The 27918-nt window shown below is 45.1% G+C and overlaps 1 protein-coding gene across 7 annotated transcripts in view; it reads left to right on the top strand.

Moving 5' to 3' along the window:
• The window catches only part of LRP1 (LDL receptor related protein 1), a 405127-nt gene that overhangs the window by 166639 nt on the left and 210570 nt on the right, over positions 1–27918 (top strand). The gene's annotated exons all lie outside the window — the stretch shown is intronic.

The following is a 27918-nucleotide window of genomic DNA, read 5'->3' as shown; positions in this document are numbered from 1 at the left end:
TTAGCATCTGACAATACAGCATTGCATATATCCTTTAGAGAGGTACATAAAATTCCTTCAAAAGATTTATAAAATTCTGCTGGTAGTCCATCCAGACCAGATGTTTTATCTTTCTTTTGTCCCTTAATCGCCTCAATTACTTCTGTCATTGTTATTTCCTCATTTAATTTTTTTTTATATTTCTCTGACAATTTTGGTAGATTTTCCTTTTGAATATATTCATAAACCTTCTCAATTTATATTTCTTTAGCTTGGTATAGCTTTGTAAAGAAATCTTCCACTATTTTCTTAATTGACAAACTTTGTACCGTAGTTGTCCTTCTCCATCTTTCAACTTAGATATTAATCTCTTTTCCCTTTCCCTCTTTAATTTGTAGGCCAGCCATCTCCCTGGTTTGTTAGCATTTTCAAAGAAATTCTGTTTAGTCAATTTCATTTGTTTAGCTAGTTCATTTGTATCTAAAAGATTCAGTTTATGTTTTAGAGTGTTCATGAGGTCCTTTTTTGATGAGTCTTCCTGTAACTTCTGTTCAAATGTTGACAGCTCATTTATTAGTTTACGTCGTTCTTGTTTTCTCTTTTTATTTATTTTTGCTGAGTAAGTTATAATCAAGCCTCTAAGATATGCTTTCACTGTGTCCCAGACATTTTGTAGAGAGGTTCTTCAACTGGTTCTGATACTGAGAGTGGCTGACTGGAGTGAGTTGGAGGAGCAGTGGCAGGAGAGGTATGATGCAGGTGGCAGGAGAAATCAGCATCCTCCACCCATATACCAGGTTGCTTTTTGGCTCCCTTTTCAGGCAAGGTTGAAGCCCCACATGCATTCAAACTGATGGATCTGCTGCCATCAGTTTGATCTGGACCTTGTATGTGCCAAGTGGCTTTTAACACTTCATTTTAAGAAGAGGTAACAAGATATGGAGTAGTGTTTTGGGTTTGGGAAGGAATGGTCTGAAACGTGTCTTTCTTTGCTCTGTTCTATAAAATTTCCCTCTTTCTTTCTCTCTTTCTCTCCACAAGCTCAAGTCACGTTTTTCATTTTTTCTTTCCATCACTCCAAGGGACTGCCTTCCTCCTTCATTTTTATGCCAAGCAAAAATAGTCTGAATCTTTTGAATTTGGAAAGGGCCATGGAAATGGCATACCTCCAAGTGCCTTCACTTTGATCTGAGGCTGTCTGTTCACTAAAGTGGCAGAGAAGGCTCTCACTTGCTAATGCTGTCCAAGTTGCAAATGACCCAGGATAAATATAAATGTGTCCTTGGGGTGATTAATACCCTCCTGTGGATGGTTTTGGAGGAACATCTGCTGTGATATTCCATCTAATTTTGCAACTTGGCATCTTGAAAAGGTTGAAAGGGTGGAGTACATGATTTTAAGAGAAGAACTATTAGTATGAATCCTGCTAAAGAAATTATTTAATATTGATCTATCTGACTTACTTATATTGCTTTAGGCACTAACTGCCTGAAGTTCTCAAGAAGGCTCAAAACATATTTAAAATAGTGCGTGTGTTGCAGTGGAGCTCCTGGATGTGCCTCAAAAGTGGTTGAGCGAAAGGCATGGTTTTAAAATGAGTTTGGCAACATAAAGTGACCTGCTTCTCATGTAATGACAACCCAGAGTATGATTTGCATATTGGTTGAGTGTGAATTTTTGTTGATTCATGTGTCATTGTTAAATGCAGATCTACACTATAGTTTAACTATGGGTTGTTAACCATGAACAACCCAGAAAAAGAATCCATAGTTGCTTTTGGGTTGTGAACCCTGAATTGTTAACAACCTATAGTTAAACCACAGTGCAAAGTTTGCATATACAACAACCTTTACAGACCAAGCCAGTGACTTGACAGTGCTAAAGCACTACAATTTCTTCATTTGACTGAGGTTGGAAAGGGCTGGATGCAGGAGAAATCCCTCACCATATTTCCTCCTGTGAAGCCCATGGGGAATAGAGGAAAGTCCCAGAACTCCCCCATGCCCCGGTCTACAATGGTTGTGCACATTTAGTTCTGGCATGAAACTTTCCAAGCTCCTCTACTGTAGTTCGAACCCTTCAGTACTTAGGGGCATTGGGCTATAATGCCTGGTTTCCTGGGACAGAATAGAGGTTTTCCCACCGCTCTGTTTTCAGCCAGGCTAACTGGGGAGTCCAGTATGGGTAAGGATTTCTTACCAACAGCTCTTCTTCTCAGCAATAACATTGTGATTGCTTTTAGCTGTCTCCTCACCTTCCAGAATAAATGGTAGAGAATCCAGCTTGACACAAAAACCCTTGGTATGGATGCACAGAACTATTGCCTCTTGCTTTTGTCAGTGTAGATTGGCAAACAATGGAATTACAGTGGTTGTGCACTCAGTCATATGCATTGAGCAGTTCCATCTCTGTGCATACATATTAAACATCAGAGTGTCATTTGCTATAGGCCTTGGCAAACCAACCAAGCTGTAGGGATGACACCCTTGCCTTGCCCTGTGAAGGCAGTTGAGAATAAAAATGCAAATTACATTGGATACTACAGTAGCAATCATAATCACACACACTTTTTCCTCTAAATTCCATGCTCTTCATGGGATTGGATTTTTTTTTTCCTGGTCCTGGGGCCAGCTCATTTTTCTCCAAGATGATGGCTTGGCCCATTTTTGACAACACCTGTCTGCAGCTGGGTGCCCACCCCTGACATTGCCATCAAAGCAGCTGTTCAGAAATAGCTCCCCATACATGAGCCTTCCTGTCTGTAAGTCTGCGCTGACTCAGTGTGTTGCGTATGTTAGGATTCTTGGCTGCTTGCTTTCCAATTTATTTTCCCCAAGGAACTGGCACATGAATGGCTTCACTCATTATACTCTCGACATTTCTGCCCTTGGGGCTCATCCTGTTTTACTGGTGCTTCAGTTTTTGATGCCTTTATAGGACTTAGTCAGGTTAAGCACCTGCATGTTACTTTTCTCATCACTAGGACCAATATTTGCAATGGATATGCACAGAATTTAAAAAAATCAATGCCTTCCTCCTCTAGTTATTTATTAGATTTGTATACTGCTTTTTTCTTCTGACAAACTCAAAGCAGCTTACATCATTATGCAAATTAAACAATGGCAGCATACTGAGATCTGGGGATCACCTTCCTGCTTCTGAACTTTCACTGGGTGTTGCCTGCAGGCTATGCATTGCCTTGTTAAGGCCTGGAGTTATTGAGTACTTCCAGATGGAAGGCTTCTATTGGTAACATTCAAAAGGCACAATACAGCTATTCCATTGTTCCTTTTTTTTCTGATCAGAAGAAGCAATGGGGAAAACACATTGTAACATTCCATGAAAAAAGCAGGGCTATTGCATAACAACAGCCTCTCCCAGAAGCAGGTTGATATTCTGTGACTGAAGTTTTTGCCTGTGAAATTCAGTGTGTGTTTTCACAATGCACTGATGAAGGTGCAGAATGCTTACTCCCCAATTAACCTCCACTCCCCACCTTTCTTCCAAGGAGCGCTGGAGCAACACCTATTTTACCCTCCTAACAGCCTTATGAGGTTGTTTGGGCTGAGAAATGATGCCTGGCCTAAGGCCACCCAGTGAATTTCATTGTTAAGTGGAAATTTGAACCTGGACCACCCCATTCCTAGTCTGGTACTCTTACCTACTAGACTGCGCTGATGTCATGTTACATATGCCTGTTTTATAGGGCATAGGTGAGAGAAGAAGGGATTTTTCCAAAGGCTATCTGGTAGGTTGTGGTTAGGTCCCACCTCTTTTGCTTTCTTGTTTCTGCAGTTGGAGAATGACACTGTTATGGCTGCTGTTCAGCTGTTCAGGAATTTGTGTATTCAGGAAGTTAATTCTAAGGTTGTTTTTAGACGCCAAGCTGGTTTTTAATAGTACCTGGGGAATTGCAGCCTTTTAATTATGGTTGGAGAGAATCGGAATTTTGCAAATAACCCCTCCACTCCCCCACCCCAGCTTCCTTCCCTCATTCAAGTCATAACAAGACATGTGCTAAGCATCAGGTGGTCTGCTAATCAGAAGTTGTGAGGCTGGGGGAGGGGGGACGGTGAAAGGCCCTGTGTGGTTAGAGACGTGCTGTGCCTCTCCATGAGCAGCAGAACCTTTAAAGGCACTTCTGCACTATTGTGTTGGTGAGAGGAAAAAAAATCCTGGTTATTTCCAGCACAGTTTGGATGGCAGCTTCTCTACTATTTTTCTTGGATCCGTGAGTTCATTTAAGGCTGTACACACTGGCCTGGTTCACACATAATGGCATTTGGTGTTGCAGGTACAGGCACCATTGCAGACAGGGCTCTTTCCCAGCCATACCTAGGAATGCTGCAATTTAAATTTGAGACTTCCTGCATACAAAGTGCATGCTTTCCCACTGAGCTGTTGCTCTGACAGTACTTGGTAAAGGCACGTTAACTAATCACTACAGCTGTCTCTGTTGCTGCAGCAATCATTCAAGCAGTTAAAACAAAAATAATCCTTGGATTGTGGGGATGCATGTTGGGAACAAGTCACCTCTAGCTTGCAACAACAGCCTACAAATGCCCCGTGTTACATCTGCTCCTGGACACTCTGGATTGCTCATGGGTTAAATGACCCAGAGTTAACCAATCTGTGGTTTGCTCTGATGTCAGCTTTGAGTTGTTGGATGCACAAGTAACTGAGAGTGGCCAGGTCCAGATGTCATGCTAACAGCCTATGAATGGGCACCTGTAGGTAGGAAGTGGCTTGCGCACAGCATGTGCCTCCAGAAGGTGTAGGGCCCCTTTTTATGACTGCTGCCTCAGTGCATGAGCATATAGAACAGAGGAATGTTGGAATGTGAAGTTCAAAACATCTGGAGATCTATTTGCTGCTATTCCTGCTCTACATTACACTGATTGGCAGTGAGTCTTCAGGATTACAGACAGGTGTCTTCCCCAGCCCCGCCTAGAAATACTGCAGATTGAATTTGGGATTTCCTATGCACAAAGTTCATGCTCTGCTGCTGAGCTCCTGCTTTTTCTGTACTTGGCGAGGCACTTTTATTGTTCTACTTCATGGTTGCTTCCTAAATGTCTCTATAATTGTTGCCCTTCCTGCAGCCATCATTTAAGGAGTCAAAATAAAAATAACTCCAGGATTTTCTTGGGAGAAATACTCTCAGGTTACACAAGCCTTGGATTAAAATAAGAGACTTTGGTCCTGACTGGATTGCACAGAACAGCAGCTCTTGTTGCAGTGGGAACAAGTTACAAGTTGTTTGGCTCAGAAGTCCTGAGTTGAATTGTCAGCCTAGAATTATGCATTCTTCGTCGTGGCCTCTGTGCTTCACACATATGGGTGCTACGCCTGTGCAGTGCCTAAGGCCAGAAAGATTAGAAAGCTAACGGGTTTTGGTGGGAAAACTCTGCTCCCCTTCCCCTCAGTACTATATATAGAGCGGAGTGTCCGCCATTTTCCCCAGTCTTTTGCGACCATCGTTCGCTGTGCCTCGTGACTGTTCAACTCTCACAGTTTTGACTGTCTTACTCTTGTTCTTGTTCTTCTAGTTGTATTGTTAATTGTTAGTACTCCAAGTTTTTCTTCCTTGTTAAATTACCTTTCTCATTCTTCTTTCGCTGTAAAAAAACAAACCAAAAATATTACCTTATCTCTCTTTGCTATCTTCTATTTTTCTATTTTTAATTCTCGATGGCGCAGCAAGTGGCATTCTGTAAATGCGCGGAATGTAGGTCCAGAATGTCCCCAGCGGACCCGCATGATTTGTGCCTCCTCTGCCTCGGCGAGAGGCACAGAACAGATAAATGTTGCCACTGTCTGGCTTTTACAAAGCAGGCCTGTAAGAACAGGGTGAATCGCCTGCGTAAATTACTCTGGGACCAGGCCTTGATGCAGTCAGACCAACTGGCTGCAAAATCTGGTCCTGCTTCGGCCGCGCCTGTTCAACACCCGGCCTCTGCCTTGGCCACGCCTGACCAACGCCTGGCCACTACATCAGCAATGCCTCAGCTGTGCCCATCATATGATGGGACCTTGGCATCAGGAGCCCAGTGACTTCCTTTTCCCCCATGTAAACAACGGGAGAAGAGAAAGCATGGCGGCTCAGATCAGTCCTCCAGCCACAAGAAGGCTAAAAAGGACAAGGCGGGCAAACCGGCTTACAAGGCAAAGAAACACCGTGACTCGGGCTCGTCAGTTCCATTGATCCCGACAGCTGCATCGGTACCAACCCCATCGGTACCGACTCTCCAATCTGCTATGCAAGTCACTCCACCAGGATCCCCTAGACGGGTTGCATCTCCTGAACGACCCGAGGAGCCGTTGTACAAGTCCATTTCGGACGGAGAAATCCAGGACTTTCCTCCGATGGCTCACTCACCCACGCCTATGCCACCATCTAGGCCAGTGGCCGAATCTCCTGCCTCTCCGCTGCGGTATCGAAGTCGCTTGGCTGAACGACGCATGGAGGAATGGGGTCAACCCTATTATGATACATACCCCACAGGTTGGGGGGAGTACCATTCCTTTGGCTTCTACCCGCATGCACGGTCCCGTACCTCACCCTTGGTCCCGAGAGAGGCTCCATCTACATCAAGATGCCCAGAACTGGGACACCCCACATCGCCAGGGAGTTTTTCATCTGACGTGCTGTACCGTTATGAGGCCAACACCGATGAGTCTGAGGCAGATTCCACCTCTCGAATCATTGCAATCACATCGCAAGGTCCAGCATCTCCGGAGGAGCCCCACCTCTCCTTTGGAGAATTGATGTCGAGACTTGTCCGGTCGCTTGAGATCGAGGCACAGCACCAGCCCGATCCAAGCACCAACAAATTCTACGATATCGTGAGAGATGAACAGTCAGCTGCCATCGTCTTGCTGCTAATAACAACACGATGGTCCAGCCCTGGGACCTGCCGGCCCAGCCACAGCCCACTGTACGACGCTACGAGGCGATGTACTGAGTTCAGGAGCAGGATATACCATTCCTCCTGCACCATCCGAAACCAAACTCGGTAGTAGTCGAGTCGTCGCAGGGCAGAGAATCGAGAAGACACACTGCTCCCTGAGACAAGGAGGGAAGAAAAATTGATATGCTGGCATGCCGAGTCTATGCGGCCTCTGGACTCGGCCTTCGTATATCAAACTATGAAGCTACACTTGCCAGATATCAGTTTTTCATTATGCAAAAACTGGACAACATAGCCGCCTCTCTGCCGGAACAACAACGGGATCTAGCTAATGTCTTCATTAAAGAGGCCATGCAGGTGACCATACAACAATTATCGACAGCATGTCATCATGTCGATACCGACTCCAGGGCCCTGGTTGGTGCCATCTCCCTCCGTAGGCACGCTTGGCTCTGAAGCTGCAACTTCCTGGAGGAGATGAAGAGGTGCATTGAGGAGATGCCCTTCGATGGCTCGGGACTATTCCACGCCAGAATGGACCACAAATTGAAGTCCATTCATGAGTCCCGAATGACGGCTAGGCAAATGGAACTCCCGACCCAGCAAAAACATAAGTGGGCTTGGTCTCGTCCATCCTACCGACACCAGTTCCCTCCAAGGCAACAATACCAGCAGCGCAGGAGACAGCAGCCAAAACAAAGGTTCCAGCAAGGTCGCTGCCGTTTCAACACTGACAAGCACCAGTGCTGACGGGGTGGGCGAGCCTTTCCTCTCTTCCAACTCCCACCTTTCCCTCTCCCGTTTGGGGGCCGGCTGCAAAGCTGACTCCCCATTTGGGAGTCCATCACATCTGATCGGTGGGTTTTATCCATCATCCAGCTCGGATACAGAATAGAATTTGACATCGTTCCTCCGTCGAGCCCGATCCTATTTACACCAAGGTTGCAGGTGTTACAAGACAAAGTCGAACAACTACTTCGTAAAGGAGTGATTCGACAACTCTCTCGTTCTGAAGAATGACATGGATTCTATTTGAGATATTTTACAGTCCCTAAATGGGATGGTGGTCTCCGTCCAATTTTGGACCTCCGGGATATTAACAGGTTTATTAAACCTAGAAAATTTCGGATGACTACCCTTCAAAATATCCTTCTGTTGCTGAGGAGAGAGGATTGGTTCGCCTCTCTGGACTTGAAGGATGCCTATTTTCACATCTCTGTTCATCCCTGTCATAGGCGTCTCCTACAGTTTACCGTTGGATCTGATATATTTGAATTCAATGTCCTCCCGTTTGGATTAGCCACCACTCCAAGAGTCTTTACGAAATGCATGGCTCCAGTGTGTGTGCACCTTTGGCTTCAGGGCATCCAAGTGTACCCTTACCTAGATGACTGGCTGATGGTCTCCCAAACCCGGGAGGGTCTTCTCTCAGCCGTTGACTTAACTTGTACTTTGCTGGATGATTTAGGACTCTGTATTAATCGTGAAAAATTGTCCCAGGGCACAGATGGCCACTCAAAGAACATCAGTTAGAGGTAAGCAACCTGCGTTTATTTCACTTGGGTAGGGTCTTTTAACCATTAGCACTGATATATAAGATGGCTTAACACACATTCCCTTAATGGAAATCCTCAACTTGGTTCTCAAAGTGTGACATAGACCTCCCTAAATGTCACAGGGGATTGCTAAGGGAAGCACAGTGGTTTTTCCCCTGACTTTGCCTAGCTTAGTATTTTTGTTAGTTCCCACTAAATGGTGCCCCCACTCCACATGACATAGACTGTCTTAATTCAGATGACAGGGCAACATGTGTTGTCTGTGTTGAGAAGATCTTGAATGGCTGCATTAGCAGTCTCTAAGCACCAAGCATGACTGGCAGCCAACTGGTTCTCCATCACCCAGCATAAACACGGGTCTGGCACCTAGATGGGATGGGGGAAATGGAGGGGGGAAGCAGTAGACTTAAACATCTTCCAGCTGAACACTTGAAGAGCTTTGGGCCCCATCTTGGCAAGATTTGCACTTTGGGTCCCTGTGTGCTCATCACTGCCCAGCTGCCTCTGTCAACAACACTTCTGCACCTGATGGCACTTTGTTTGGAGTGCCTTGTGGGAAGGGAAACAGGAAAAGGACCACTTCTAAAGTGCTTTTTCCTACAGTCAGGACTTCACTGATGACCCTGAGTTTCTCTTGGCCACATCAGAGAGGATCTTGGGGAAGATTAGTGGCTTGCTGTGTGTTGGATTCTACAGATTAAAGGCGGAGCAATTCAGGTGTGTTTCTGGCTATAGCCTGGGGTAGGTGAGTGCCAGGAAGCAGAACAAGCAGCATTCAGTGTAGAACACATCCAAATCTGTTGAGTGAGAACTGAGAAACTCTCTCTGCTCTCTCTGGCCTTGCAAACAAGGTGTGATTTCCTCCAGTGATTGCTAGATCTGCACCCACCTGCTTGCATGTTCCAAAGCAGACTTCTAGGAGAGCATCTCTAGCCTAGAGCTAGATGTAGTGTGTGAAGAAGAACATAACCATTTCCTCTGGGCAGCCTCCTTTGATGGTTAGTTAGCTATATTGTTAAAAGCCTTGTGCATTGGCTCCTATCCAGCTGTACCAGCCTGCTGTTCTTAGGATTAAGCTTCTTGATTTAGAGTGCCTTTAATAGCTAACATTTGCTTTCCTTGATGTTCTTGCATAAGCTAACCAATTGTATTGATTCCCTAATGCTTCTTTTTTGTGGAAAAACAAAGCAGTGACTTTGTAACCTCATGATTTGTCTCCCGAAAGGCATTCTACCTATGGCTGCTGGTGAAGATTCTTTGAAGGCTGTAGCTAGAACCCAGTATGGCAACCTGCCTCTTTGCAGTTCAGCTTGTCACAAGCACTATTCCGCTGGTGCACCTGCATTCTCACCAGTTGCCTTCTGGACATCTTTCAAGGAGCTCAAAATGACTGGAGACCTGCATATCTTAGGGTCTTCCTTCTCACAAGTCTTTTCCCCAGTATTAGAACTGACATCTTTTGTTGCCAGGGAAATGTCCGTTTTCCCCCTTGCTTGCATATCTTTTGTGATAACATACTGTATGTGGTATGGATTGCAAACATGCAAGTGTTGCAAATAGCAAATAATACATAGAAAGAACAACACCCTCCCTCACCCGTCTACAATATATTTGGGTGGAGTCCTGTGCATGCTTAGTCAGAAAAACACAATCTTTTTAATCTTTCAAGTTTCTGTTTTACAACTGTTACTGTGTTTGAAATGCTGCTAGTTTTTATTTTTTAACTTTTATCCTGCAGATTAAAACTTTCTCTTATATCGTATGTTGTATTTTATGGTCTTAATCAGTGATTCCAAAAGTTAGCAGAGAGAAGATTCCCTGGGGGCAGTGGAAAGATGCAGGGAGGCAGTGAGTGGTTGTTTTAAATTTGCAGCAGAGCTAATACAAAGAAAGAGGCATGGAGGCATTAGGGTTGTCACCCAAGCAGCTCAAAAAAGTTTGGGGACCATTGATCTTAATTATTGCAAACTGCCTGGTGAGTTTTAACTATTGTACAGCACAGAAATGTAATAAGTAAACTTCTACAGTTTCTAACATGTCCCAGCAACCCTGATAGGCTGGAGGGATGCTGGGAATGGTAGGGCCATTTTTCTGTCTAAAACCGGCTGGGATTACTTCTTTAATGGCTTCAGTCCAATGTTGTGTGAGTGGATTTCCCTTGATTTCCTTGTCCCTTCCTTCCCTCATGCAGCTTTCAGATATGCTCCAAAGGGTCCTCTAACCCTCCATAGCGGATTTGCATGTGTGCATGGAAAGGGGTCTGCAGGAGGAATGGAAAACCATTCCATCAATGGCTTTTCTGGAGCCATGGAAAATTATGGAAAGACATTACTTACCCTGTCACTTAATGAGCTATGCCCCTTTAGTTCTTTGAACCTTATGTGTTATCCCATCTCTAGATACATCTTCACTTATTTAAGGATGAAAAATGGAGAACATGTTTGTGGCTATTGGTTATAGCTAACAGAAGGCAGTCTGTTACTATGAGAGTTGTTATTACGTTTGCTGGTATTAGATTTGGTTAAGAATTGAAATGCAATTCTTTGTACTTGTCTGCAGCCTCCTTTCTAGTGCCTCTAAGTGTAATTTCTTGAGGGTTGCTTTCTGACATTGACAGACAGCAAAGATACATGAAAAGAGTTGTTCTTGCTGACTTGCTTTCCAGCTTTAGAAATTCATTCTTAAAGTTTTAACCAAAAATCAAGTCTCTACGTGCTCTGGAAAAGATATAAGAAAATATTATTTAAGCAGTCATTTGTTTGACATACAGTATCCAATGGGAAAATTTTAGCTGCAATTTTTATAGTTTTTATAGTGGAGATCAGGGGGCTGCAACTTACGGCCATTCAGATGCTTTGGCCTACAACTTCAGTCAGCCCTTGCCAGCATACCTCATGGTGAGGGATCATGGGAATTGTGGAGCTAAACATCTGCAGGGCCACAAGTTGCCCACCTCTGCTGAAATACTGTAAGATTTTCAAACTTCTTGCCATCATGGAGTACATGTCCACACCTCTTTGTCTGACTTGGGCCCTTGGCAAGTTGCACAGCATTCTGGGACATACTCTAGGCTAGAACTCAGTAAGTGCAAGGCATCAGGTGGCCTGTTTGCCCTCACCAGTGCCTTGATTGAGTAGACAGTCAGACCTAGATACAGTATATACCCAACACTTCTTAGCAGCTGCACATTGCAGAGAAAGGTCAGGAGAAAGCCAAGTTCCTCTTTCAGGGAAGGTCTTCTGCAATTTCTGATCTTCTATTGAAGAATGCCAGATAAGCTATTTGGAAGCATGTGGCTTCACCATACACCACTGCTTCAAACCACTGCTTTTCAGTCACCTGAGTTCATGGAGGGCAGGGGTTGATAGAGTAACTCTCAGCACTTCCAGATGAAGCTTTCATTATGCAGAATTTTATGGGGAGTCCAGACATCTTCCTCCTGTGTTTCCTTGTTGCCTCTTCCATCTTCTTTCTCAGCACAAATAAGCCATTAAGAAGGTAAAGACAGAATAAATGTACAATGCTGTTAGACTGGTCATGGTAAGAATTGGCCATAATTCAAACACTTCTGTGTTTTTCCCTTCAGGACAAGTAGCAGCTTTCAGGGAAGTGGGTAAATAGACTGGGAGGACAGTTTTGCAGCTTCAGTCAGTCCCACAGCCGTAAATCTGGTTTGCCCATCCTATGGCAGCTTTTAACTTAAAATAAAACACCTACCGTGAAAAGTTATCAGATCATGGATGTCATCCATCAAGTTCAGTACAACCCTAAGCTTCTTCAGCAAAATTCGTTTTCCTCTTGGAAGTGGGAGAGTTGGGGGAATAGACCACTGAGATAGGGATGGGGAGGAAAGGAGAGAAATGTGCAAAAGCAAAATATCAAATACTGCCTCATCTGGTACAGCAGAGGTGTTGAACTTCAAGATACTGGCCTGGCCTGGTGGGATTCTGTAGATGGACAGTTTTCCAATAGCTGATCATTTGGTGGTTTCCACAAGTATTTCCTCCCTGCCATTCTAAAGGGTTGAAGTGCTTGCTTACTAACTGGCAATAGGAGCCTTAAGCTAAAATAGGCTAGTATTTGTTCCTGTCTCTTTTGCCTTTGTCCCCATCAACCACTGAAATACAGCCCCCTGAAATTGAAATCAATTGAAATCAGTCCTCAGACTGAAAGTGTGTAAAACAAGACACACTTGTATTACAGCTTGGAAGGACTTATCTTCACCTTCCTTCCATCTCTTTCTGATCATTTATGTTCCCAAATGTTGCTGTTTTCCAGTCAGGGTGGTACTTATAGAAGAAGGATGTTTGCTCACATTCAAGGACAAAAGAGGAGTCCTTCTTCCTCTCTCTGGACAATTTCAACCTTCTGTGATCTATCCAAGACATTTGCTAAACACAGCTTGCCTTTGGCCTGGGTCAGCTTGTTGAAATAGAGCAGGCCTGCAAAGTCAATTCCCTTGCAAACAACAACAACAACAACAAAGTTTCTGAGCTTAGGGGATGTTGCAAATCAGCCATAATGAGTTTCTAGTGTAATTATGGTCCATCATTGCAGGGTTGGGACTCAAAACCCTGCAGAGTGGGATTTCAAAAGCAACCAGCTTTGAGGTTGGTATTCCCTTCTTGTTAAAAAAAAATCAGCAGTCAAGCCCTCATTAGCCTCAGTGGGTGCAATTTGGAAGTTCAGTTCAGCAACTTGGATTTCTCAAGATGCCTCCCCACCCCACAAAAATCCTTAATGCTTCTCTACCAGACATCTGAACCAGGTTTTAAAAAAATGTTTTACAAAGTCTTTTTAAATTAGCAGAACCCACTTTCCATTTCAATAGGTCAAGGCTTGTTGAGGAGAAAGTCAACCCCACAATGCCATGCAAGCTAACAATAGATGATATGGGGAAGCAAAGGGGCAGTGAAGGATCCATATTTGTGTATGTGCGTGCACATGTATTTATAGCCATGCAAGCTGCAAGGGCCATTCTGTGGCGTGTTGTATCATACAGTGAAAGAAAGCTACTGATATATGTTATTAGAACTTGGTTTTTGTCAGCTTTCAAAGAATTTTTCTGCAGTGACAAGCTGTAACTATGTCTGTGGAAAAGGAAATAGTTCGCAGCCTTGTAATTCTTTTTGGGGTGAAGGTTGGAGGAGTGAAAAATCAGCCCCAAGCCTTAGCAGTGCATCTCTGTCCTGCTAATTTGCATTTTGAAAATGCCTCTGAACAAGTTTTGTGGAATTTTACCATATTACAGCTTTGTGCATAACCTCTGCCAAAGAAGGGTATTTATTCATGTTGGATAGGAAGAGCTTAAAGCTTAGAGAGACACTAAGAGCACATTCTTGATTGTGCCCTTGTTGCTTGTAAGCACCCAAACTCAGGGCCTTATGAGCATCCAGTGCAGTTAAGGAAGAGCAGCAAATGCTGTCTTCATCTTCTTGCAGGAAGGAAAGAAACTGGACTGCTGTCAGGACCCATTGTATCCATATGATCCCAGGCTCATCTCTGCTCTGTGAATGCCCTTATACCCTTTCTCGAAAGTGGATTTCCTGATCTTGCAGATGTAGATAGTGTGGTCCTTTCCACACTGGCTGCACCAGGGGTTGGATGATGGATTCTGAGCTTCGAGGTTGGATCTCTGTCTCCAACCTCATACCTGGGAATCAGAATTATCCTATGTCCCCCTCCCCCACTTCCAAAGATGTCTAGGGGGGTCATAGGATTTCTTTCCCCAGTACAGTCCTTTGCATATTTAGACTGTATAAAGTCCTACGCCCCTTCATGGATCACTGCCTTGTCGTGGCGAAGGGGCTTGCGTAGCTCAATGAAGCTATGAGCTATGCCGTGCAGGGCCACCCAAGACAGACAGGTCAAAGCAGAGAGCTCTGACAAAACGTGATCCACTGGAGAAGGAAATGGCAACCCACTCCGGTATCTTTGCCATGAAAACCCCATGGACAGTACCAAAAGGCAAAAAGATATGACGCCGGAAGATGAGCCCCTCAGGTCGGAAGGTGTCCAATATGCTACTGGGGAAGAGCAGAGGGCTAGTACTAGTAGCGCCAGAAAAAATGAAGCGACTGAGTCAAAGCCGCAAGGACACTCAGTTGCAGATGTATCTGGTGGTGAAAGGAAAGTCCGATGCTGCAAAGATCTGTACTCCATAGGAACCTGGGATGTAAGATCCATGAATCAAGGCAAGCTGGATGTGGTCAAATGAGATGACAAGACTGAACATCGACATCTTAGGAATCAGTGAACTAAAATGGACAAGAATGGATGAATTTAATTCAGATGACCATCAGGTATAATACTGCGGGCAAGAATCCCTCAGAAGAAATGGAGTAGCCTTCATAAAAGAGTAGGAAAAGCAGTACTGGGATACAATCTCCAAAATGACAGAATGAACTCAGTTTGAATCCAAGGCAAACCATACAACATCACAATAGTCCAAGTCTATGCCCCAACCACTGGTGCTGAAGAGGCTGAAGTTGACCAGTTCTATGAAGGCCTACAACACCTTCTAGAATTAACACCAAAAAATGATGTCCTTATCATCATGGGGGACTGGAATGCTAAATGAGGAAGCCAAAAGATAACTGGAATAACAGGCAAGTTTGGCCTTGGAATACAAAATGAAGCAAGGCAAAGGCTGGTAGAATTTTGTCAAGAGAATACGATGGTCATAGCAAACACTCTTTTCCAACAACCCAAGAGACGACTCTACCCATGGACATCACCAGACGGTCAACACAGAAATCAGATTGACTATGTGCTCTGCAGCCAAAGATGGAGAAGCTCAATACAGTCAGTAAAAACTAGACCAGGAGCTGACTGTGGCTCAGATCATGAGCTTCTTATTGCAAAATACAGCCTTAAATTGAAGAAAGTAGGGAAAAGCACTAGGCCACTCAGGTATGACCTAAATCATGTTCCTGATGAATATACAGTAGAGGTGACAAATAGATTTAAGGAATTAGATCAGATAGAGTTCCTGAATAACTTTGGATGGAGATTCGCAACATTGTACAAGAGATAGCAACTAACACCATCCCAAAGAAAAAGAAATGCAAGAAAGCAAAATGGCTGTCTGAGGGAGCTTTACAAATAGCTGAGGAAAGAAGGGAAGCGAAAGGCAAGGGAGAAAGAGAAAGATAAACCCAGTTGAATGCAGAATTCCAGAGAATAGCTAGAAGAGATAAGAATGCCTTCTTAAATGAACAGTGCAAAGAAATAGAAGAAAACAATAGAATAGGGAGGACCAGAAATTGGAGACATGAAGGGAATGTTTCATGCAAAGATGGGCATGATAAAGGACCAAAATGGCAGGGACCTAACAGAGGCAGAAGAGATTAAGAAGAGGTGGCAAGATTACACAGAACTATAGGAGAAAGAACTTAATGTCCCTGATAACAACGATGGGGGTGGTCACTGACTTCGAGCCAGACATCCTGGAATGTGAAGTCAAATGGGCCTTAGGAAGTCTGAGCAACAACAAAGCTAGTGGAGGTGACAGTATTCCAGCTGAGCTATTCAAAATCTTAAAAGACAATACAGTAAAAGTGCAACACTCAATATGCCAGCAAATTTGGAAAACTCAACAGTGGCCACAGGATTGGAAAAGGTCAGTTTACATTCGAATCCCAAAGAAGGGCAATGCCAAAGAATGTTCAAACTCCCGCACCATTGCACTCATTTCACATGCTAGCAAAGTTATGCTCACAATCCTACAAGCTAGGCTCCAGCAGTATGTGGACCGAGAACTACCATAAGCACAGACAGGATTTCAAAGAGGGAGAGGAACTAGAGATCAAATTGCCAACATACGCTGGATCATGGAGAAAGCCAAGGAGTTCCAGAAAAACATCTACTTCTGCTTCATTGACTATGCTAAAGCCTTTGATTGTGCGGATCACAACCAATTATGGCAAGTTCTTAAAGAGATGGGAGTACCAGACCATCTTATTTGTCTCTTGAGAAACCTATATGCGGGTCAAGAAGCAACAATGAGAACTGGACACAGAACCACTGATTGGTTCAAATTGGGAAAGGAGTTCGGCAAGGCTGTATACTGTCGCCCTGTCTATTTAACTTATATGGAGAGCACATCACGAGAAAGGCGGGGCTAGATGAATCACCAGTTGGAATTAAGATTGCTGGGAGAAATATCAACAACCTCAGATATGCAGATGATAGCACTCTCATGGCAGAAAGTAAAGAGGAACTAAAGAGCCTCTTGATGCGGGTGAAGGAGGAGAGCGCAAAAGTTGGCTTGAAACTCAACATTAAGAAAACTAAGATCATGGCATCTGGTCCTATCACCTCCTAGTGAATAGATGGGGAAGAAATGGAGGTATTGACAGATTTTATTTTCCTTGGCTCCAAGATCACTGCAGACAGGAACTGTAGCCAAGAAATTAAATGATGCTTGCTCCTGGGGAGGAAAGTTATGGCAAATCTAGACAGCATACTAAAAAGCAGAGACATCACCCTGCCAACAAAAGTGCATATAATCAAGGCTATGGCCTTCCTAGTAGCAATGTATGGCTGTGAAAGTTGGACCATAAGGAAGGCTGAGTGCCAGAGAATTGAGGCCTTTGAATTGTGGTGCTGGAGAAGACTCCTGCGAGTACCTAGAGGAGATCAACCCTGACTGCTCTTTAGAAGGCCAGATCCTGAAGATGAAACTCAAATACTTTGGCTACCTAATGCGAAGGAAGGACTCCCTGGAGAAGAGCCTAATGCTGGGAACAATAGATGGCAAAAGCAGAAGGGGATGGCCGAGAATGAGGTGGCTGGATGGAGTCACTGAAGCAGTCGGCATGAGCTTAAGTGGACTCCGGGGGATGGTGGAGGATAGGAAGGCCCGGAAGAATGTGGTCCATAGGGTCGCGATGGGTTGTACATGACTTAGTGAATAACAACAACAACAACAAGTCTTACAGTCTCACAGCCTGTCTAAGCATGCACTGTGTTGTCCCTGAAGAAACTTGCCCAGTATCTCAGAAGGAGGCTGTAGCAAAGGTTGCAAGCCTCTGGCTCTGCCGCTCATTTCTCTTTGCCTTCTTCCACCCCCTCCCAGCTCCTTGTTTTCACTGGGACTCATTAAACACAGTTCCCTGGCCAGTTAACACACAATGGCATCTACATTTCCTCAAAGTGAGAAGTAACGAAATGAGTCTGAACTACCTAAAGGTCTTCCAAAGGGCATGTCTAAACCACTGACTTAAAGCTTAAAACATACTTCCTCCTTAGGGGTTTCTCAAGAACTGTAGTTGGGATGGGTCCAGGTATTCCAGCACTGGCTGGTCAGTATCCCCCTCAGCCATGATTGGCAGGATTCTTTGGAAGAAGCCCCAATGCCTGCTCTGGTATAGAACCAGCAAAATATAGTGTAGATACACTTCTGGAGCAGATTCTGCCAAATATACCAGCCTTCTCCATTCTGGTGCCTTCTTGATGTAGTGCATAATTCCAGTCATCCTCAGTGAGCATAGCCATTGACCATGCTGGCTGGGCATCATGGGCATCGTAGTCCAATGCAAATTGATGGAGCTTGAGGTTTCACAAAAGAACTTTTACCTTGTTTGTTCACTTACCTCTTAGTTTTTGTTTCAGACCTGGCTGGAAAGATGTATTTGTATGTTGCATGGTGACCAATAACCATTGCTAATAGACTTGTGACCTACTTGTAAGGTGTTTGCACATATGTACACATACAGACATAAGAGGATCCCCAATGTGTTTCACCACATCATTTTTGATGATTATTGATCTAACAGAATCTTGTTTACAAGGGTGGATATCTTTAAGGTAAAGGTAAAGGTTTCCCCTTGACATTAAGTCCAGTCATGCCTGACTCTAGGGGGCGGTGCTCATCTCCGTTTCCTAGCCGAGGGAGCCAGCGTTTGTCCGCAGACAGCCTTCGTGGTCATGTGGCCAGTGTGACTAAACACCAAAGTGCACAAAACGCTTCACCTATCCACCGAAGTGGTACCTTTTTATCTACTTGCATTTGCATGCTTTTGAACTGCAAGGTTGGCAAGAGCTGGGATGGAGCAACGGGAACTCACCCCATTGTGCAGGTTCGAACCGGTGACCTTTTGATCAACCAGCCCAACAGCACAGCAGTTTAAACCTCTTCACCACCTGCATCCCTTGGTTATCTTTAGCATGGCATAATTGTGGATCTGTTCTTTCATGGAACATTTTGACGGAGTTCCTAGCTATTTTGTACCTAATCTTGGTATAAATCTCCTGTTTATGAAAGCAGTTTCAGCAACCTTGTGGCCTATTGACAATGCCTGCATTCATCTAGAACTGGGTTCTCTTGAGATTTTGATCCTCCAAACAATTTCAGAAGGAAATCCGCTTTCCGGTTCTTACGCCTCTAAATACTCCTAGCTTAGCAGGAGGCTGGCTTCTTAGAGTTTTTAATAATGTAGTGCCTTTTTATATGCTGCTTGCTTTCCATACGTGCATCATGTGCCCTCTTCTTAACTCTGCGCTTTATCTGAGTAGTATGTTCTCAGTAAATTCAGCAAGGAGTGGCAGATGGGTAAGTATCACGGCAGCTCCTGTAGGAATAGAACAGGGGTCCTCAAACTTTTTGAACAGGGGGCCAGTTGAAAGGTGCCAGTGATGGGTGTGAGCCACCAAGGCGGTGCGGGCAGGGGGTGCATGGGTGCGCGTGCATGGTGAGGCATTGGTGGGCACGCACGGAGATAGTTTTCTCTGAGGAAGTCCAAAACTATCTCCAGCGCCAGCTTGCTCACAAGGAGATCCTTTTCTCTAAGTGAGTCCAAAATGATGTCCGCATGAGCAAGCGGCTGCCTCGTGGTGAGTCCAAAACCTCTATGGTGGGCTGGATAAATGGGCATGGCGGGACGAATTTGGCCCGCGGGCCGTAGTTTGAGGACCCATGGAATAGAATAAAAAAGTAGAAAAGCTTCTGCGCCTCTCAGCCAAGGAATTTCACACTCTTACCACCAGGGTGCTGAAACTTTCAGCCAAGGGTAGAACTAAATATTGGAAAAGCTCTTGGGCAGGATGGCTGACATTCCAGGGGTGGGAGGGCTAAAGACAAAGGAGGCAGGGCTAAATGAAAAAGGGTGAGGCAAAATGCCACCATATTTTAGTTTCTAGCTCATTCTGAGCTTTGAGTTCTTTAAAAGAAAAAAAAGAAAAAGGCAGATATACATCCAATTAATAAGTCAGTCTGCCTCAGGGAGGCATTTCAACCTTTCAGATAAAGATAAAACTGCAAAACTTGGGAAACCCCAACACTGTAGGGGAAGGGCATGTGGCCCTCTGGGAAGGAGCCCAGAAGGGCAAGATTTGGGCCACTGTCCTAAGATACAGTCGCCCTATTCTACTGGATGCCAGCCTGGGTATATCACAGGAAAGCATCAGGGAAGCAGCACCTGCCCTTTTTGATTCTTTTGCACCTTCTAGCCAAAGCTTGGTGGGGTCAGTCAGTAGAATAGAGCCTGGCACTCCCTCCTCCTTTTGATGCTAAATGTCAGAAAACCCAAGAGAATAATCCAATTTCTTTCACAGTGCCTTGCGGAGATAGAAAATAGTGCTGTCTATCCAATAATCACATTGACTTTCTCAGGCAGGTGGGAAAAATGACTTCCTTCCTCAGTTGGATTCAGTTAGAGGAGCTTCCTAGCATTCCCTGCTCCCCAGAAGAACAGCTGAGAGAAAGTAGAGAACACCTGCCAATTTCTTTGACAGGCAAACTTGAAGCCTTTGAAATAGAATCACCTACTGGCTACATTTTGGTGTAATGTTCACCTGTAGTTTATTGCTGCGTGAATATGCCCGGGTGAGCTCAGGTTTGTATGCTGCAGGGCAGTCAGAAGTGGCTGGCTGCGGAGTGGAAGCTGTGCCATTTTGCTACAGGCTCAGCTCATGTAGGTCTCATTGACTCCTGCCCTGGTGCATCATTTATCCAGATGCACGAGTCTTTGCAGGAAGGGACCTCAACATCGCATCCAAGTCAAAAGATCCCATAAAGCCTCTATCTCCTCCTATGGCCCTACCTGGTCCCTGAAATCAGCATCAGACAGGCCTTTTCCTTGGTAGCTCCAGGTTTCTTGAGTGCTCTGTTCTGGTCCTGACATTATTATTGTTTTGACCCCTAGCCAAAGGCATACTTCTTTCCTCCAACTTTTAGTGATGGTTTACTTGTGGGCTGGTTTTATGCTGTGGGACTGGAAGGAAGCTGTTTATCCTGTGAATGAACACTTTTATATTTTGTTGCATTTAGATAGTTTTATGGTGTGTATTTTAATTATTGTGCAGATTGATTTTGTTCTTTTAATAACATATAAATGAATAATATTAACCCAAGTATTGCTATTGTGTCACATGAACCATGAGAGTGAATTGGTTCTAAACCATGCTAGGCCTTTCAACAAACCTGTGAGATAGGTGAGGTTGAGATATGGTGACGTGGCAAAGGCTGATCATTGAGAATCATGGCAAGGCACAGATTTCATCCTGCCTTTCCTACTTCCAAACCAGACACTCTGTCTGCTAGTTGACTAAAATGGAGGCAAAGTCAGTGATGCAAAGCAGTTTTATTAATGGAATAATATCCAACTCTCTCAGTGTGTTTCAAATGTGAATGATACTTCTCAGAGGAGATACTCCATTAATTAAATGGTTGTAAAATACTATTTGGATTTTTCTGAATATAAAGAAAACAGCCCTCCCTTCATTTAACACCAAAGGAGAGCAAGGGAGCACACAGTTTTCTTTATGTTCAGCAAAATAACTGTACTTACAGCCACGGAAACAATGAAATAATTTCCCTTGTGAAGCTTATTTATGCTCAGAATGCATTTGGATATATGGATAATTTCCCACTAATAAATGTGTGTTCCCCAATTGGTTTTGCCTTCCTTTCCGTTTGCAGGTATATTTTCTGTTTGCACTATCACTGCTAACTGGCCTTGGCTAGATTCTTACTCAGCTGGGCTTCCTGTGGATGTTTTATTTTTATTTCCACTTTATATCTAGAATATTTAGTATGGTTCAAATGGTATCTTTCAGAGGAAGTATTTCAAGGCTCTCTAGCTTCTGCATTGTGAAGGAAGCTACTATAAATCAATCAGACTGCACTATAAAATACAACCTACTGAGCACAATAAGGACAAAAAGCTGATTTTAGGCAGGATGGATTCATCAAAGCATATGTTGTGAAACTATTGAAGCAGTATGATGAATATCTTCCTTAGCTTGGAATTAATGTGGAAGCTGCCTTTACAATGCTCCCTGAAAAGGAATGGCGTTTATTTTGTTCTAGCCTGCTCTATCCTGACAGTCCAGAGCATGTAAGCATGAACAAACGAGCACCCAGCAAGTGCCATATTTCATCTGACCCCTGACCTTAAACAATGGATGCATTTGTAGAAGCTATTTTCAATAATTTGTAGATATGAGTATAGGAGTAACAAAACACCCTCTTCCAAATTTTTTGGGTCTAGTTTCCCCCTCCCCTCCCCTTCCAGAGTTTGTCCTGACAAACAATGGATACTTAGTAGAGTAGACTTAGACTTGATTCCCCCAAATATTTACCTTGAGGAAGCTCTGTAGATGCTCCATGCTCTTGAGTTCAACTAATCAGCATCTTTGGGGTCAAGAAGGAATGGCTTTATCCAAAACAGATGGTTTAGATGATTTGCTTGAGCAATCTGGATTGTTTTACTAAGCCATTTCATAGTAAGCTCAGCACATGGGAAAGTTTACATATCTGAGAAAAGGCTGCTGGCCTGGTTTCCTTGCCATGTCAGCTTGCTATGTGCAAGAAAATGGTTTGATATAGGGGCATCTTTTGGAGAGAGCACATTCAGTGTGTTGCATTCTGACACTGTACTGTGCCCTCCTCTCTTGACCTCCACCAGACACTTGCGTAAATTGTTTCTGTGCTGTTTTATTTTGAGAGGGTAGTTACTGCAGCCCCTGTTCCCAGCTGCATATGTTGGAATGTTGTCTGCTATTCCATCCGAAATCCCTTTCCAAGGTTTCTGGAAAGTATCTACTAAAGTTGTTTTCCTTCCTCCTCCCTTCCCTGGTTTTGCTCTGTGACATCAGGAATGTGGGAATTCTAGGGTAGCATAGGGAGGAAAAGCAGCAGGACTCTTAATTGTCCGGATTGTGCTTCCAGGTCCCCAAAGCAAGCAATCTGCTCACTCTTAAAGGGTCTTCCCAAACGGTGAGACAAGCATCATCTTTCAAAACAAGTATGTCTGAGAGACTGAAATTTGCCCAAACATTGATCTCCAAATCAATAAGCAGAAATTCTGGTACCAATAAGCAGAACCAAGATTTAGGGTGGATGCTAGGAAGTACTTCCTGACAGTTAGGACCCCTAGGGTATAGAATGGGCTTCCATGGGAGGTGGTTGATGCCCCATTAGTGAGGGTGTTTAAGAATAGATTGGACATGCTTGTGGTAAGTTGGAATTTTTAACACTTGCTATACCTGAGGGAAGAATTGCCTGAATGATTTCCCCATCCTCCTAAGAGTATTTTTAAGGGAGAGGAGGAGGATAGAAGGAGAGAGAGAAGTGGTGGGTCAGTCTTTACTCTCTGCATGGATCTGTGCTACAGGCCTGTGTTGCTTCAGCAGCCATTGCCTCTTCCCAGGGAACCGTGGCAGGCGGGATTCTTTGAGTGGGTCTGCAGTGGCAGTGTCCAGCATTCTGTTCCTGAATAAAATGGAGATACGTCAGATAACACTTGTGCATGAACAGGTTGCATGCGTCTCTATCACCAGGCTTTTCAGGATGGTACAAGTGGCAGGACTGAGAGAGAGAGAGAGAGAGAGAGAGAGAGAGAGAGAGAGAGAGAGAGAGATGGTCTAACATAATGGCTACGCATGTGAACTTAGAAGTTCCTGCTTGCTCACTTTGCTAAAGGGCTACATGCAGTTCATCTTAGCTCCTCACTGGCAATAAGGGAATCACAGCACTAACCTACCTTACAGGGCTGTTGTAAGGAATTATTGAGATAACGACATTAGAAATGCTGTATGAATTTTAAGTATTTACCTCCCTAATGTCTAACTCAGGCGGCAACTGCCAACAGCAGTGGGTCTAAAACAAGGCCACTGAGAAACAGGAGAACCCAAAGTGAAACTGGAGAAAGGGAAGGGGGAATGAAGTGGAGTCTCATGGAAGAAGACATTGCTGGCCTTGCTGGTCTGAACAGGAGTGTCTGCCCTTCAGTGCTTTGCTACTATTCCCACTTGTTGCTGTAAGATACTCTTGGCCAATTCCCAAGTCCTGTTGGCACCAGACTCAGTCGCACTTGGGGTCAGAGGAACGATCTGCTCTGTGCTGTCCTATGTTCCTGTTTCTGTATGTAATTAGCATTGGATGCTTCAGAGGAAAATGTAACAGCCAAAGAGGAATCTCTTAACTGCTTGTTCTTCATCGTGGCCTCTGTGCATCACACATATGGGTGCTGCACCTGTGCAGTGCCTGTAGCTGGGAAGATTTAAAAGCCTAACGGTTTTGGCGGGAACTCTGTGCCCCTCTCCCCCATAGTATAAGAAGGCGGAATGCCCGCCATTTTCCCAGTCTTCTTGCGACTGCTGTTTGCTGTGCCTCGAGCCTTTCATCTCTCAGTTTGTAGCTATATTGTGTATCTTGATCCCCTTTAAACCATTGCTTTCTATTCTCTTAGCTTTCTTGTTAAAATTTCCAGGTTATTCATCCCTCCCCGTTAGAAGTTTTCTTCACATCTCCCCTTTTTTACCCTTCTCCCCCCCAAAAAAAGTTTATTCTCTTCTTACATTTCTTGTCTTCGCTATCTTCTCCTTTTCAGATTTGATGGCTCAGCATGTGACTTTCCGCAAGTGTTCTCAGTGCGGGGCTAAGATGTCCCCCACTGATCCGCATGACCTGTGCCTTCTTTGCCTCAGAGAAGGTCGCAGGACCGATAAGTGCAGCCATTGCCAGGCCTTCTCCAAGCAGGCATGAAAAAACCTGGAGAACCGCCTGCGCAAGCTCATCTGGGACCAGGCCTTGGTTGCATCTGATCAACTGGTGGCCCAATCTGCTGCACAGCCCTCCTCTTCAGCTGCCCCTCTGCCCCACCCATCGGCTGATGGTACTACTCTACCAGAGGACAAGCGCTCCTCTAAGTCTCCTCACAAACAAAAGGGGAAGAGGAAGCACAGAGGATCTGACAAGTCCTCAGGCCATAAGAAACCTAAGAAGATCAAGGCAGACAAGATGGCTCACAAGACCAAGAAGACTGATCAGCCCCATCACCATGATTCGGGATTGTCTGCCCCGTCGGTCCCGACAGCCGCTTCGGTACCAATACCAACCGGACTGGCTCTCCAACTGGCAATGCAGGTGACCCTGCCAGGGTCCCTGCGACAGGTTGCTCCTTCCATCTTGTCCTCGCCAGAACAGACAGCCATGCTGGGATCGATTTTCGACAGAGAGATCCGGGACTCTCCACAGATGGCTCCTCCGATAGCATGCTTGCCTGCATCGCAGCCTTCTCCTGAGGCTTCCCTGAGGTCCCACCTCAGCAGGTGTGGTACCAGCAGCATGTTTCTGTCCATCCCTCCGGAGAATGGGTGCAAGCGCTGCATGGATCATGAAGCATGGGACAACTATGCACCATATGGATATTATCCATCGGTACGCCAGTGTACTCTGTCTCCGTTCCCGAGGGATGCTCCATCGACCTCTGCGGCAGCTCAGAGCAGGCACCCTTCCTCGCCAGCTGACTCTTCCTCCAGTCCTCTGCTCCATTACGATTCTGAGTCAGAGGATTCAGATGTAGAGTTCACCTCACCAGATGCGGTGATCAGCACCCAAGGTCCCAGCTCACCCAAGGAGTCATATTCAATGTTTGGGGAACTGATGGCGAGATTGGCTAGGTCACTGGAGATCAAGGCCCAGCACTGCTTCGATCCCAGTGCTGGTAAGTTCTATAACATCGTGAAGAGAGAACAGTCTGCCGCCATCATTTTGCCACTCATCGTGATGCTCCGTCAGGTGATGATGGAACCATGGAACTTCCCCAACCAGCTGCAGCCGACTTCACTGTGATACGAATTTATGTTTCGAGTTTGAGAACAGGACATTCCATTTCTCCTGCGTCACCTAAGGCCAAACTCGATCATCTTGGATTTGTCCCAGGGTCGCGAGTCAAGAGAACACACCACTCCTTGCGACAAGGAAGGGCGGAAGATTGACATGCTGGCTCGCCGTATTGACGCTGCCACAGGTCTTGGGCTCTGGATCTCCAATTACAAGGCGACACTGGCTCGTTACCAGTATTTTCTCATGCAAAAACTGAAGAATATTACAATGTCACTCCTGGAGCAACAGAGGGACCTGGCTTGCATCTTCACCAAGGAGGTGATGCAGGTGGCGATTCAACAGCTCTCTATGTTGTTTGCGACTTAAGGGTCCTCGTTGATGCTGCAGCCCTCTGTCACTATGCCTGGCTCTGGAACTGCAATTTTCCGGATGAGACTAAGCGCCACATAGAGAACATGCCCTTCAACAGCTCAGGGCTGTTCAACGCTAGGGTGGACCACATTGTGACTGTTTTATATCAACAAATGGCGGAATGAAGTCTGCCCGCCTGGCCCATCTAGTGATGAGACTGTGGGACTGGTGTATTGCGAGGGAAATCACCCTCCTCGCTGTTCATCTAGCCAGTACCGACAATGAGGAGGCGGGCGCCCTCAGCAGACAGATGTTGATGACCCACAAATGGGAGTTGGATCGTCAGGTTTGTCACCACCTTTTTCAGACTTGGGGCCCTCCAGACTTAGACCTATTTGCCACTCACATGAATACAGTCTGCAAAGCCTATTGCTCCCGAGCGGGCATCGGTCCTGGTTCAAGAGGGGATGCTCTAACGATTCCATGGACAAACACATTCTTTTATGCGTTCCCTCTGATACCACTCATTACAAAAACTTTTGCCAAGATCACCCCCGACAAGACTCGGGAATTCTCGTCACTCCCTGGTGGCCTCGCCAGCCCTGGTTTCCTACTGTTCTCCGTCTGTGCACCAACACCTTTCAGCGACTGCCTCTCATACCTCATCTCATAACTCAACAGAATGGGGCAGTACACCACCCGGACCTTCATTCACTCAATCTGACAGCCTGGCTCATTTGTTAAGTCACACTACTCTCTCAGTACTGACGGCACTCTCGGTCCCAACACCAACACCGACCCGGCGGTGTCCAAACACAGCCGTTCATCCTTCCTCGAGACCGATGAATGCTCCATCGGACTCGAGTGCTCTACATCCTGATATTCAGTTCATTCTCCAGTCTGCACTAAGACCTACGACTTGTCGCTCGTATACAGCTAAATGGAAACGTTTCACACCTTTTGCCAAAAACAACCACTTTATTGCTCATTCAGCTTTTATTGAAAATGTTCTTCAATTTCTATTATCCTTATACCAGACTGGACTCAAACCTTCATCCATTAAGGTTTACATCTCCACAATCTCTCACAGCCGTGGCCAGGTGGCCGGCTCATCGGTATTCTCTAAAGTCCTTATTCGTTGATTCCTTATACAGAATCTCCACCACTGGTTAGATCAATCATTCCGATGTGGAGCCTATCTGTTGTCCTTCAAGCACTCACCAAACCTCCTTTCGAGCCCTTGGCGACTACCGACCTACGTCTCTTGTCATGGAAGACTGCCTTCCTAGTTTCTATCACATCAGCTAGAAGGACCAGTGAAGGTCGTTCTCCATACTGATCTGGTGTTCCTTCTGAAGGTCGTGTCACCCTTCCATGTCAATCAGGACATTGTCTTACCAGCTTTTTTTCCTACTCCATCTACGCCCGTGGAGCGCTCGCTACACTCCCTTGACATTCGTTGATGCCTCTCTTTCTAAAGGTCTCATACAGGACCTTTTCGCAATACGAGACACCTTTTCATCAAGTATTCCGAACATGACAAAGGTCCCAAAGACTCTCAAAATGGATTGTTCCAACCATTAAACTGGCCTGTCAACTTTCTAAACTAGACTTGCCTGTCATGGCTAGAGGCCATCCTACGAGGGCTGTTGTGGCTTCCTCCGCTTTCTCCGCTGGTATTCTGCTTCATGACATTGCAAGGCGGCCACTTGGACTACCCCTTGCACATTACTGCCTTGATGTACGTGCCAGACAGGATTGCTCCTTTGGTCGCACAGTCCTTTCTTTTGTTCTTCAGTGCTGACACCATCCCGTCGCTTGCTAATCACCCATATGTGTGATGCACAGAGGCCACGACAAAGAAAGGCAGGTTGCTTACCTATAACTGTTGTTCTTCGAGTGCCCATCTGTGCATTCACACAACCCACTGGCCCCACTTGGTGTCGGTGACTGGGTTTCTACGGTACTGTGTTTCACTTTGTTACGGATCTGTAGGGTGTATCTTCATGTACATTTATATTTACCTTTAGTGTTTTAAACACTTGAT

Source organism: Varanus komodoensis, unplaced genomic scaffold (assembly GCF_004798865.1).
Source record: "Varanus komodoensis strain SLA01 unplaced genomic scaffold, ASM479886v1 scaffold41, whole genome shotgun sequence".
NCBI classification, from domain to species: domain Eukaryota; kingdom Metazoa; phylum Chordata; class Lepidosauria; order Squamata; family Varanidae; genus Varanus; species Varanus komodoensis.
Note: the sequence above shows the minus strand (reverse complement) of the source record. Positions and strands in the feature narration are given on the sequence as shown.